Here is a 14,334-nt window from a genome sequence, read left to right on the forward strand (position 1 = left end):
CCCCCTACAGATCCTCCTACAGATCCTCCTACTGATCCCTGAACTGAACCCCCTACAGATCCTCCTACTGATCCCAGGCTTGAGTGTGTTGAGTGATGAGTTATTTGATAACGAGACTCTAAACACTGACAAATTCATTAATTTTCAAAACCGCCAAAAAATCCAAGCTACAAAAATTCCCATCTACGGAGATTTTTATTCCTAAATTCGGGAACTAATGAAGTTTTGTAAAAGAGCTGAGTCGGCATGGCTGCTCATCAAGGATACAAACGTATCGTTCACTTTAACTGTTAAATTCTGTAAAGCTGCTTTGAGACGATGTCCTGAAATGAAACGATTTAAACCCTTGAATACTTTAGTGCGCATTCAGATTTTCAATCAAATGCACTTTTTGGCTCCAAACGCAGCTTTTTCTTTACATTTGTATAATAGTTATCTACATTCACTTCCTTCCTCAGGTGCATACCAGAAGCAAACATCAAGCACCTTCACCAGCAATCCCATGTGTCGCAGGTGAAGGGTCAAGACCTGCGCTAGGAACTGCGCCGAAATGCCTCACCCCCAAGCATGCAGCAGGAGCGAGTTCTGCTACCCAGCTTCCTGCTCCATGTAAACCCTAATGCACGTGATGGAGATTGTCCTCTGGCTTCATGAAGGACATGCTGGCAGGAGAAGAGACTCCTCAGTTCACAGGAAGAGTGTGTTCATCGTTTTGACGCCAGAAACTGAGGAAGCCGATTTTTTCGAATGATCTGTTAAGAGAATGTGATACTGCACACACACACACACACACACACACACACACAATATTCTCTCCTTCATTTTTTGAGTTCTGTAATGTTTTTTGTTCTTTCTTTCCCTGCACTCAGCCATGCAAACACACACACACACACACACACACACACACACACACACACACACACACACGCGGGACTGTTTGCTCGAATGACGTTTCAGAACATCGCTTCTTTGGATTGGTTAACAACGAGGAAAACGGCACATTTTTTCTCCACCCTTTCGTTCCTAAACTTGTTCCTACCAGGCGACGATGGAACAGAAGGAAAACCGGAGACTTGACTGACTGCTTTGTTGCATAGCAACAGGCGAGAGAACGACCCCTGCGTCCTCGGGGACCCCCGTTACGGACCGCAAATGGCGCAGTCGGGAAGAAAACCTGAATCGCTGCAATGCCAAGTGCAGGTCGGAACAGGTGCACCCTCAGGAGGAGGGAAGGACTGTACTCACCATAAGTTTTGGCACCCTCCATGCAAGAGGATCTTTAGGAACCCACTTTACCGATGAATGTATTTTGATATAATCCTTTCACTCCTGTTTGTCTTAGGTACAACGTGTGTGTGTGTGTGTGTGTGTGTGTGTGTGTGTGTGTGTGTAAATCATCTACACCATAGGTTTGTGAACACCTGACAATAAGATTTGTATGTGTTTCTTTTTGAGCATTTCATTTCCACATAATGAGCTCCACTATTCTGTGAAGATGTTCCACTAGATTTTGAGAAGAGTTATGGAGATTCATTCAGCTACAATGGTGTTAGTAAAGTCAGGAAATGATGTAGGTGAGATAAGGAGGCCTGGAGTGCAGTCAGTGTTCCCATTCATTGTTCAATACACTTCAACTGCTGGCTTTGTGCTCTCCTAGTTCAATTAAATGGGAAATATCATGCTTCCGCATCCAAAGACGTCCGATTATAACTTTGCGGTAACAGTTTGGTGAAGAACCACACATGGGTGTAAAAGTCAGGCGTTTATGCTCCAACACTTCTGGCTGTATAGTGTAGCTAACTAGCTTAGCGTACTTCATTACATCACTTTACATCACAAGAGCAGCTTAGACTTGCTGATAACATCCACATCTGCTCAACAAAAAGTTGTAAAACTCTAACATGCAATAAAAAAAGAACTCTGAGGTGAGTATCACTACTAACAATCTTCTCCTCTTAGACCAGGAGAATGAACACACGAATCTGAAACGTTTGACAGCTGCGTTTACGTTTCACACTCGCCCGTATTTGATGAAGATCCTCTAAACCCTCATCTCCTCACCTTCTCACCTACACCGGACTTTACATTTACATACATTTACATTTGTGGCATTTAGCAGAAGCTCTTATTCAAAGTGACATAAAAAAGTGCTTTGAGTCTCCAGTAATGAATAAATCTACACTGTACACAAGATTACAAACTTAATATAAATATAACTCTTGAATTCTACAAACTTGGAAAGTGCTAATTTAAGTGTTTCAGGAAGATGAGGGTCTTCACCCGTCATTTGAAGATAGTCAGGGACTCTAGGGGAAGTTCATTCCACCACTTAGGTGGCAGAACAGAGAAGAGCCCTGAAGTAAACGAACATTCTTGTGGCTGATGAACACAAATGTCCACAAACACACTTCAAGATCTAGTGGAGGAAAATCACTTCCCAGATGAGTGGAGGGAATTAGAAGAGCACATTTGGACTAAATGTAGAATGCGATGCTCAAAAGGCACAGACGGGACTTATGGAGGTGTCAGTAAGCATTTGACAGTAAAGTGTAGTTTTGGGACTTGTTCTGCACGGGTTTAGCTCAGGTTTTGTTAACTTTAGTAAGTAATACAGCTCAGGATTAAGAGAATATGACGCTTTTTTGATAACTGCCAGCCTGATGAGTTAGACCACCTGAGCGTCTGATTGGTCCATGATGGAAAAATGCATAAAAGTCTTTCGAAGTAACTAAGACTGTTTCCATGACTCATGTTTGTCTTGTGTCGCCTGTAAAGTCGTAGCTCGGCTTCATGTGGGCCGTAGGTGTGTGTGTGTGTGTGTGTGTGTGTGTGTGTGTGTGTTTGTGTTTTGTTTATTTCTCTACTTTTTTCAGGGCAGATTTTTCCCCTGGTTCTGGCGCTGGTCTGTTTGTTCTGAATTGCAAATGATGATGTGTACAAGCTTAAGGCGACGGCAGAGGCGGAAAAAATGTGAAGTGTTCAAGACCAGATGATAAGATGAGATAAAATAAGATGCAGCCCACAGCGAGTCTCAGAGCGCTTCAGTGCATCAGGGGAAGACGCATCGACATAATAAACTAGAAAACTACAGGGGAAAAGGAAAAGGTTGGTCTGAGATGAGATTAAAAAAAAAACAACAAGTAATAACTTTGTGTAAAATTTTACTGTATGAACAGACATTTGTGTCACGTTTTTTGGTGTACGCTCGAGAGAGCTCGGCCTTAATAACGCGTTCTAGTGGCCTGTGGAAGCTTTCAGAGTGTGTCAGGAGCACGGTACAGAGTTCTCAGGTACACCAGCTGATGATTCCATGTAATCGTCACACTCCACATGCTCTCGTAGTCAAGAGCAAAGATGAAAAGCTCCAGGTGGATGTTTCGATCGTGAGTCAGAGTGTAGAGCTCGGTTTCTGAGCCATGCTCAGAGCTTTGCTGTTCATTTAGAGAGTTCATTAAGCAGAAATACAGTTGGACGTAAACAGGAAGTAGGTCCTCGCTAATTGTTTGTAAACTCCAGAGATACATGTCCTGAGTTTCCCGTCTTTTTATTTCTAGACCGCTACACCAGGGAAAACCCTTCAAGATGTGGATTTAATCACCGAGTCACATTGAAGCCAACACCTGACGTTCCCGTAACGAATGCGGCAGATTGGAGTCCACTTTAAACGCAGTGTGATGCCAATTTGAGTCAAATCTTCTACAGGCCATTTTAATGCTGCATCTGCAAGCTGGTGTGGGACCGGATGAAATGAGGCAGCGTGGTGCGTTCATCTCCGTATGTCTTACGTTTACGCTTAATGCTTTCAATCTGCCTCGAGACGTCTTATTAATTACATATCATTCATTAAAGTGTCCCGTGTCAGCCATATTTATTATATTCCTGTTTTGGGATGGATCAAGCCACAAGTCTTTCCACTCTGGAGACACGGGAAGAACTCCAAAGAAGAACAAACGATAATTAAGCCAAAGACAAACAATGAGAAACAGAAGTTTCAGAGTCTGAGCAGCTTTCAAGTCAAGTCAAGTCAAGTCAAGTTTATTTGTATAGCGCTTTTCACAACAGACATTGTCTCAAAGCAGCTTTACACAAATCAACAGTGATGGTGAATGGTGTGAATTTGTCCCTGATGAGCAAGCCGTGGCGACTGTGGCAAGAAAAAACTCCCTTAGATGTTATGAGGAAGAAACCTTGAGAGGAACCAGACTCAAAAAGGGAACCCATCCTCATCTGGGTGACATCAAGAGTTTGATCATAAATCTTTCAACAATAAAGAACACTGGAGAGTGAGAACTAACATGATTACTGGAGTATAAGATTATAAGTGATGTTCTTTCTGCAGTCTTATACAGTCTATATGGTTAGTAGCTCCGAGTTTTATGAGCTCAGCATTTGTGATCACCACAGATCCAGCATCAGCTTCTCCATGCCAGAGCCTTTAAACACTCCAGGAGGTCCAATGTCAAAACTCCACACATGTAGCGGGATCCAAATGGCACTGGTACGTCTCTAGATGGTTCGGGATGTTTGTGAGTTCGGCATCTACTTCTTCAAGGTCCGTAATCATCACGAGGTGGGAGGTGACTGAGCTGGCCAAACCTCAGGGTGTCTCGGGATGGGAGAGAAAGAGAAGCAGTGGAGAGGAATTAGCGTAGCTGCTGTTCATGATATTAACAGCACAAGTTGATAATGTGCATGTGATCAGATGTTCTGGAGCACAAGGTTATGATGTGAGACGTATGTTATGTGTAGGCTTTGCTAAAAAGATATGTTTTTAATCTACACTTAAACTGGGAGAGTGTATCTGAGCCCCGAACACCGTCAGGAAGACTATTCCAGAGTTTAGGAGCTAAATGTGAAAATGCTCTACCACCTTTAGTGGACTTTGCTATTCTAGGAACTACTAGAAGCCCAGAGTTTTGAGATCTCAGGGGCGTGGCGGATTGTAGCGTGTTAAAGACTGGATAGATACATGGGAGCCAAACCATTTAGTGCTTTATAAGTGAGAAGTAATAGTTTGTAGTCTATTCGAAACTTAACAGGAAGCCAATGTAGGGACGATAAGATCGGGGTTATGTGATCATATTTTCTTGACCTTGTAAGAACTCTGGCTGCTGCATTCTGGACTAACTGAAGCTTGTTTATTAATGATGCAGGACATCCACCTAGTAACGCATTACAGTAGTCTATTCTGGAGGTCATGAACGCATGGATGAGCTTCTCTGCATCAGATATAGACAACATGTTTCTTAACTTAGAAATATTTCTAAGGTGAAAGAAGGCTTTCATGTGTCAAATGAACAAATGACTCAGATCAGAAGAGATGTGAGCGGTGAACGAATGAAATTTCCTAACTGTGGGACGAATAAAGGTTTATCTTATCTTATCTTATCTTAAACCAGGGGTCCCCATCCAATGCCACTGAACCACACAGAAAGAATGAAAACATTTGAATTTCTATTTTATTTACATTTTATTGACTTTTCCAGTCTGCAAAGTGTTTGACCACTTCAGCCTGTGCTCATTTGCGGTATTATTTCAGTCCCAGTTTTATTTTCTGAATCTAAACCACCAACTGTGTCACCAGCAACGCACCTCCACACCATCACACCTCCTCCTCCATGCTTCACAGCGGGAACCACACATTCAGGAACCGTCTCTTCACCTTCTCAACGTCTGACAATGACACGGCGCTTAGAACCAAAAATCTCAAATATGAACTCTTTAGACTAAAGGAAAGTTTTTCCACTGATCTAATGTCCATCTTTTGTGTTTCTTGGCCCAAACAAGTCTCTTCCAAAGTCTTCCAAAGTAATGGAAGTCAGCATCATGACTTCACGTTGTGCTCTAAAGTGTCATGACAGTACAATATGAGAAAGCATTTCTGGCTCCTTGTTCATTAATCTGCGAGTCTCGGGCCTCTACAGAGAGAGCACTCGAGTCGAGAATTCATCACCTGATAGCTCTCGGGATGCGCCCCGGCTCTGCTGGACCGGTGTGACCTGCGAGAAACGTTCACCTCTCAGTGGTGTCAGGCCTTTAATCATTTTCTCAATTGAAGCGAGATGATGTGCAGTGATCAGATTATGAAGTGTATAAAGAGGCAGGGGAAGGTGGTGTTTTTGTGCTAGGGCAGATGTTATGGCGGAGCGAGAGAAGCTTTAAATAATAACGGCTCGAGATTCAGGCGAAGCCGAGCAGCCGAGGTCTCTGGTGAGCATTGAGGCAGCCGACTCGAAATCCTATTTACTCTGTCCTGAGGGAATTCCGCTAACCAATTGCAGTCTGTCACTGCCTTCATGAATTCGATGGAAGAGGAGAATGTCATGGACGTCCCCTCGGAGATCAGCCTGCAAGCCCTTAATATCCAAGCAGTAAACAGACACGCCATTGGTGACGGAGACAAAATGGAGTTTTTAACTCTCACCTTCACGGTAACCTTTCGGGTTTGATTTATTTAACAACCCTCCATCACATTATCATTACTGTGCAGACAATCCAGAGTTCTTCTGGTCTAGAGCTTCTTTAATGCACTGGGGATTTCAACAGGAGAATAAATGTATCAGTTGTTCAGGCCCACATCTCCAGCAGGTTTTCCAGGGGTAGATCAGGTTTTAATCCCTGAAACACTTTTTTGAGTCCTTTCGTTCCATTCTGTCTCCCTCAACCTCAAACTAAAGCTGTGAATATAAACTTCTGCGATCATTGTCATCTGTGGACCAGCAAACAATTTTCTTTGCATGAGCTGTACACTGACCAGGCATTTGAAAAGTTCTGACAATGAACTGCTCATCTACCTGTACACCAAATACACTGTAACCCAGAGCCTTAACCACTGAGCTACTCATTATTAGCTGAAGATAGCGCCGATGAGGTGGAGTGACGTCATTTAATTGCGATTATTTTTTTTATAAATATTTACACTTTCTGTTTCCAACTTCACTGCAATAAAACACAACTTATGTGCATGATCACAATTTCACAATAATTACAATGTACAATAATATAATACCATGTGCAATATTATACAATAAAACCACATTATATACATATAGAACATTTCCTTTATTTTTCAATTATATTTCATTTATATTTATTTTTGTAATAATCTGAGGCAGTTGCCTGCAAAAGAATTTCCTTTGGAATTAATAAAGTTTTATCATATTTTTTTTCTATTTCTCTTATTATTGTAAATTCCTTATTTCTTTGCAATTCTTACATTTTTTATAATAATAAAAAAATTTTTTTTTTGTGCTTTTTTTCCTAATGTGTTTAGTTTTATCTACCCAGCTATTTGTTTGTTTTTTTATTTAATGTCATTGCAAGTTGTACTGTGTGTTATTGTGTATCCTGTTTCCTGTTCGGCAGGAACTCGATCATCCTGCTACCTGACTTTATCCTGGACCACATCAGGGATGAGGGATATGAGTGATGAAGGCACACGAATAAACCTAACACAAGCTGAGTGGAGGTGTGAGATACGGTGGCTTTTGCTGATTTTAGAGTCCTGAGGAACCCAGGTGTCATCACGCCGGCAGGAGTTTGTTTGTTGTTTGGAATCTGAAGATAAACATTTTTAATGAAGGATTGGTGGATAGTCTGTGGCTGGAGAAGGTGGAGGAGGAGATACTGGAGGTTCGTGGAGGTGGAGTTTTTCCCAGATTAGGCAGCGGAGTTTCTTCAGCAGCGGTGGAGGAGGGATTAGGTTTATAGCTCGCAGTAGTCCTGCAGACTCGAGTCCAGATGGAAGAGCAGATTTGGATGAAAACACATTACATGCACTTGATTGAAGTCTGAAAGGATGTGTGAAGTTTTGTTAGGTTTTTTTGACAGTTGACAGACGCTCCTATACAGAGTGACTTAGAATTAAGCAGGTGAGGGTTAAGAGCCTTGCTCATGGGCCCAATGGAACTCAATGGAAAGCCCTATCTGCCCTCTTCCATATAAACAACCTCATAGATTGCTCAAGTTACTGTAATTGACAGGGGAAACAGTGTATGCCCCTTCTACCCAGCAGATACCCCTTCCACCCAGCATATACCCCTCACTCCCAGTATGCCCTTCTACCCAGCAGATACCCCTTCCACCCAGCATATACCCCTCACTCCCAGTATGCCCTTCCACCCAGCAGATACCCCTTCCACCCAGCATATACCCCTCACTTCCAGTATGCCCCTTCCACCTAGCAGATACCCCTTCCACCCAGCATATACCCCTCACTTCCAGTATGCCCCTTCCACCCAGCATATACCCCTCACTCCCAAGTATGTCCCTTCCACCCAGCATATACCCCTCACTTCAAGTATGCCCCTTCCACCCAGCATATACCCCTCACTTCCAGTATGCCCCTTCCACCCAGCATATACCCCTGACTCCCAATATGCCCCTTCCACCCAGTATGTCCTTTCCACTCAGCATATACCCCTTCCACCCAGCATTTACCCCTCACTCCCATTATGCTCCTTCCACCCAGCATATGCCCCTCACAATCAGAGACTTCCAGCAATGACAAAAGTGCTGATCTGGTGACTTCTTTTCTTTCCTTCCTTTTGAATTTCTTCATGCTGAAATCCTTCTATTCTTCCTTCTGTACAGAAACGACTCAATCCTCCAGGTGTTTGATCCTGATTACATATCGCCTTTTACGCTTTTTAAAAAGATTTTCAGCAGCTTCAAAAATGTCCAAGAATTAATTCATATCAGACTCGAGGAGAGATCAGACGTGCAGTGTAGTTAACGTAGTAATTCAAGACCGAGTGCTGCTACACGTGCGATTTTATTATTCACGCAACGATTTCATTCTTCTTTTCGAGATGTAGGAAGAAAACTGTCTGGCTTCACTTCACCACTGATGCAACGGTCGTGCAAGAGGAAAAGTTGTATTTGCTGATTATCGATTGAGACGTTAGTTTTTCCTGATGATTCACTCATACACCGAACAGCTGCTTGGTTATTACAGGCTTCTCAGAAAAAAGCACAAGCTATGTAAACTTCTGGCAACGACAGGACCAGATATCGCTCTGGATAATTCATTATTGCTCTCAATAATTCTGAGATTCGAAGACTTAGCAATGTACATCATAATAATATATAAATAAAGTAGCAAGCAACAGTTACGGCGGCCAAACACCCAAACATGGTCAGCTGCACATTCAAAGACTGAAGAATTTTTGGAAAAAGGTCAAGATGAACAAACAAGCAGCAGAATATTGAAATGTTGTGAGTCAAATCTAGTGAAGATTGGACAAAAGTTTTAGCAGGAGGACATTGGACAGATGGTTTAAAAGTTATGGCCTTCAACATACTTCCAAACTTGACTAAATGGTGGCGTTAAGGCAGAGAAAGTAATTATTAATAGTAGTAATTATTGTTAGGATAATAATAACAAAATACAGGTCAGATTTTTTGTTAAAAAAAGGACACAAAGTAGTAAAAAGGGGAAAAATGAACAATGCAGTACAATAAATAAGTAATGAAGATAAAAGTTGTCAGTAATTGGTTGAAGCAGGAAATATTTCACAATGTCAAACGTGACAAACATTACTGATGAAAAGGAGAAAACTACTTTCTCAAGCATCAAACCAATGGGATGGATGTCCATAGTTTGTATGTGTGTGTGTGTGTGTGTGTGTGTGTGTGTGTGAAGGACTGTTTAATAAAACTCTTAATCGAAATGAATCGTATGATTGTCTTGAGGTAACTTGTGATTAATCACAACTCCATCGCACGTTTGTATCCGTTCTAAACGCACCTTAAATGTAAACTCTTCCAGTTTTGAATATTCTAAACCACATGGACAAATATTGACGCTTTATGCAAATATATGTTGATTATTAGTGAACCCAAACAACAGTGAGCATGAAATAAAATATTTGTGTAAATGTTTAAATGATGGGGATTTAAATGACGTAAATGATCAGGACACCTGATGTTTTAATCGCCGGGTGTGTTGCACCATTTTGGGCGCTTGATTTGAGACTCGGCGCATCGGTAAAATCAATGTTTGGGGATTAAAAACAATTTGGTTCAGTTTATTTTCTCTCTCGTCTCTGAGTAATGGAAGGACGTGGTGAATAAATGTGTGTTGCGTTGAAGGTTTTCATTTGACCTCTTTTATATTTATTTACTTACATCTCTTATAAAAATGGCCAAACTGAAAAAAACCCAGTGCTGTTAAAATGAATTTGTTAACGCGGTATTAACGTCTAGACTTAAACAGCCCTAATATATAAACAATATCTCACAAAAGTAAGTGCACCCCTCACATTTCAGCAACCATTTTAGTGTGTTCTGAAGGGACAAAACTGTAGAAATGAAAGGTGGATATATTTACAGTATCAGTGTGCAGTTTTTGTATCAGTACAGATTTACTGTCCTCTAAAATAACAACACAGACACATTATTTTCTAAATAACTGCCAAGAAAAGTAAGTCCACCCTCAGTGATAACAGCTGTAACGGCTTTGAGTTCAATTCTCTCATGCTGACCACTGGATGTTCTACATGGACCTCATGGTCAAGACTCTGTTGAGTTCTTTTGAGAGGACAGTAAATCTGTACCGCTGTACAAGCTGCACATTGACTACTCTAAAATATATATACGTTTCATTTCTATAGTATTGTCCCTCCAGAAGATATAATAAAATGGTTGCTGAAATGTGAGGGGTGCACTTACTTTTGTGAGCTATATATATATATATATATATATATATATATATATATATATATATATTTGTATGGGCTCGGATTCAGGTGTAAAGTTGGTGAGGCTCGGGATCTGCGCAGGTTTCAGAAATAGACATTTCTCCATGAGTCAACATGCAGCTTATTCTGGAGCACTGGAACAGAGGTCTCGAGATGCTCTGGGTAATCTAATACCTGATGTGTGTGTGTGTGTGTGTGTGTGTGTGTGTGTGTGTGTGTGTGTGTGTGTGTGTGTGAGAGAGAGAGAAAGAGAGAACAGAAAAAGGAAAGAGACGGATCTGTTTTTCTTTCTTAACTCAGATGTCAGGATGATGTCATCACTTTCCAGCCCACATTCATCTCTGAGAGGCTTTTTGGTCCTTCCTTCTGAAATCCTTCCAGATTCCTGTCTTCCTTTCAACTTACTTCTCAGCTCCTTCTTTCCTTCTTGCCAAATTCCTATGGTGCTCCTTCCTTCCTTCCTTCACTACATTTTTTTATCCTGCCTTCCAAAATTCCTTCGTTGCCTCTGAATTCCTTGCTTCATTTCACCGTTGTTGTTTGGTTCCATCTCACACACACACACACACACACACACACACACACACACACACACACACACACATCATTTCCTCCTCCATGTGCGATTGAGTGTCTGCACTTTGTATTCCTCATGATTAATATGATGAATGTCCGTGTGTGTGTGTGTGTGTGTGTGTGTGTGTGATGCTCCTGCCCCGCTGTAAATGACTCATCAGAGGAAAACTGGGAGCGCTAAATTTAATCCAAACATTTTGATTAGCATTTTTTCCCTGAGAGAAACTCACCTAAAATAAGGCTCATTTGCGTACTAATTTGCATACTCATTTGCATAAACAGCTTCTATTCGGTGTGGGTTCTGAACGCATAATTAGATCCGGAACTTCGGCTACTTTATTTGTGCCATTTTTGTTCCCTGATGACTTCATGAATGAGCGAATTCCCTCCAACCGATGCACACACTGGGTGCCACACACACACACACACACACACACACACACACACACACACACACACACACACACATCTATGCACTTGCATATACTATTAAATATTCCATCTTTCATCATTACACAGTGTTTTAGCTTTAATGCCACACATCCAGTGTGGGATTTTGAGTTTATATTAAAGGTGAACGTTTTTTACCATCATGCTACTGATTCAGATACGCCGTACGCCCCATCAATCTTTCGTTCCAGTCAAACCGAGAACTTGCTTTTCTTCTTCACATGATCTTCAGGACAATCCCTAGAGGTGCTAAAGATGCAGGATGAGCCTACAGTACTTTAGCGGCACTTTAAGAGTCAAACAAATTAAATCCCTTTTCAAAATTGGCAGAATTTAAGGAGACTCTGAAAATGTCCTAAAAAGTGGTACGTTTGGAAGAAACCCATCACTACCCATGTCAAAGCTCCTGAGAACAGCATCAGGAAAGCACGGTGGTGGAGGCATCATGCTCATCTTCACCCTTGACCTTACAGTTGAGAATAGGGTGGAGTCTTTTCAAGTATAATAATTTGCATGAGGGGAACGTTTTCTTTCTTCAGGTAACTAAATGATCATCAATGAAGGTTCTAATGATATTATGAAGGAAAGCTGGAGATATTTATAATCTGTGACGCCAGCAGCTGGCTCGGACTCCGGCATGCAGATCTGTGGCTCCGAGCATGTTTTTATTTTGTGTCATTTCCTCCCTGACTCACTTCATGAATGAGCGAAGAGAGTGAAAGGATTTAACGGTTTAATTATACAACACAGACAACTAAAGCCTTCTGAACGCAAGAACCACATACACACACACACACACACACACACACACACACACACACACACACACACACACACACGGCATAGTGTCCTTGTCCCAAAATCCCTTAATATCCTGGGTCCCCATTAAGGAAAGATGTCCACATTAACAGATGCACACATCCTGGGTCCCCATTAGAAAAACGAGCTGTCCCTAGAAAAAGACGCACACATACGCATTTCTGGTGACATCTGAGGACTTGTGTGTCTCAAACACACACATACACACACACACACTTGGCATAATGTCCTATTATAATCCTGTAATATCCTGGGTCCTCATTAGGAAGGTGTCCCTATTAACAGGCAAACATGTATTTCTGTAGACCTGTGAGACATAAAACATACATAATAAGCACAATTTCATCTCTCTCTCTTACACCCACTGACACACACACACACACACACACACACACACACACACACACACACACAGTGCATAAACAGATACACTAACACAGTCACGCTCTCACACACATTTGACAATGTCCTTAATGTTTCCAAAGTCCCTATAATATCCAGGGTCCCCATTAGGCAGGCAAGTTGTCCCTATAAACCGACACACACATACATATTTCTGGGGACTTGTGAGGACTTGTGTGTCTCTAAAAAACACACACACAGGTAATCTATTCGTATGAGGACCTTTTACTGTGATAATTATTAATTCAATGAATTAAAAAAAGCTATAAAACACACACACACACACACACACACACACACACACACACACACACAAGCTGACTTTATGAGGACTTTTTACATAACATGTTTGTGCTATTATCCTTATGAGGATTGACATCATTATTAATGCAGCTAATTAATGCTAAGCTACAAACCAAAACACACAAATAAATTTGCTTCAGTGACAAAATAACCTTATTTCATCTGCCATGTGCTCTCGTTCCCCTGATCACAGCACATTGTAGAGGAGACTCCTCCATCTCTCTCTCTCTCTCTCTCTCTCTCTCTCTTCCTCCATCTCTCTCACTTTCCATGTCTAACTCTCTATTTCTCTCTTTCTCTATCTCTCATTCCATATTTCTCCATTTTTCTTTCTTAATCTTTATCTAAGAATCCATCCATCCATCCATCCACCCATCCATCCATCTCCCTCTTACTCCATCTCTCTCTCTCTCTCTCTGTATTTTTAGTATTAGTGAGTAGGTGTTGTGCGCTTATGAATTTTCATGGCTTCTTCGCTGTGTAGGCAGAGCGCTCTTCTGGCAAAAGCTCAGATCCACACACACACACACACACACACACACACACACACACACACACACACACACACACACACACACACACACACACACACACACACACACAATGAGAAAGCAGCACAACTCAGTGAGCCCTCAGTGTCTCACAGTAAATTAAAGCAATGAAAGATGACTTTTATCTAAAAATGACTGGATTTGTGTCTCTGTCTCTCTCTCTCTCTCTCTCTCTCATTATCATCTCTCTCTCTCTCTCTCTCTCTCTCTCTCTCTCTCTCTCCCATTATCATCTCTCTCTCTCTCTCTCTCCCATTATCATATCTCTCTCTCTCTCTCTCTCTCTCCCATTATCATCTCTCTCTCTCTCTCTCTCTCTCTCTCTCTCTCTCTCTCTCTCTCCCATTATCATCTCTCTCTCTCTCTCTCTCTCTCTCACACACACACACACACACACACACACACACACACACACACACACACACAGACTATGGATATCAGAATGATGTCTCTCTGATTATACTGTAGTTATAATAAACAGTTTTTGGAGACCCCTGGTCTACACATCTACAGCACTTAATGTACGAATTCAC

This window comes from Silurus meridionalis, chromosome 24 (assembly GCF_014805685.1).
Source record: "Silurus meridionalis isolate SWU-2019-XX chromosome 24, ASM1480568v1, whole genome shotgun sequence".
Taxonomy (NCBI): Eukaryota; Metazoa; Chordata; class Actinopteri; order Siluriformes; family Siluridae; genus Silurus; species Silurus meridionalis.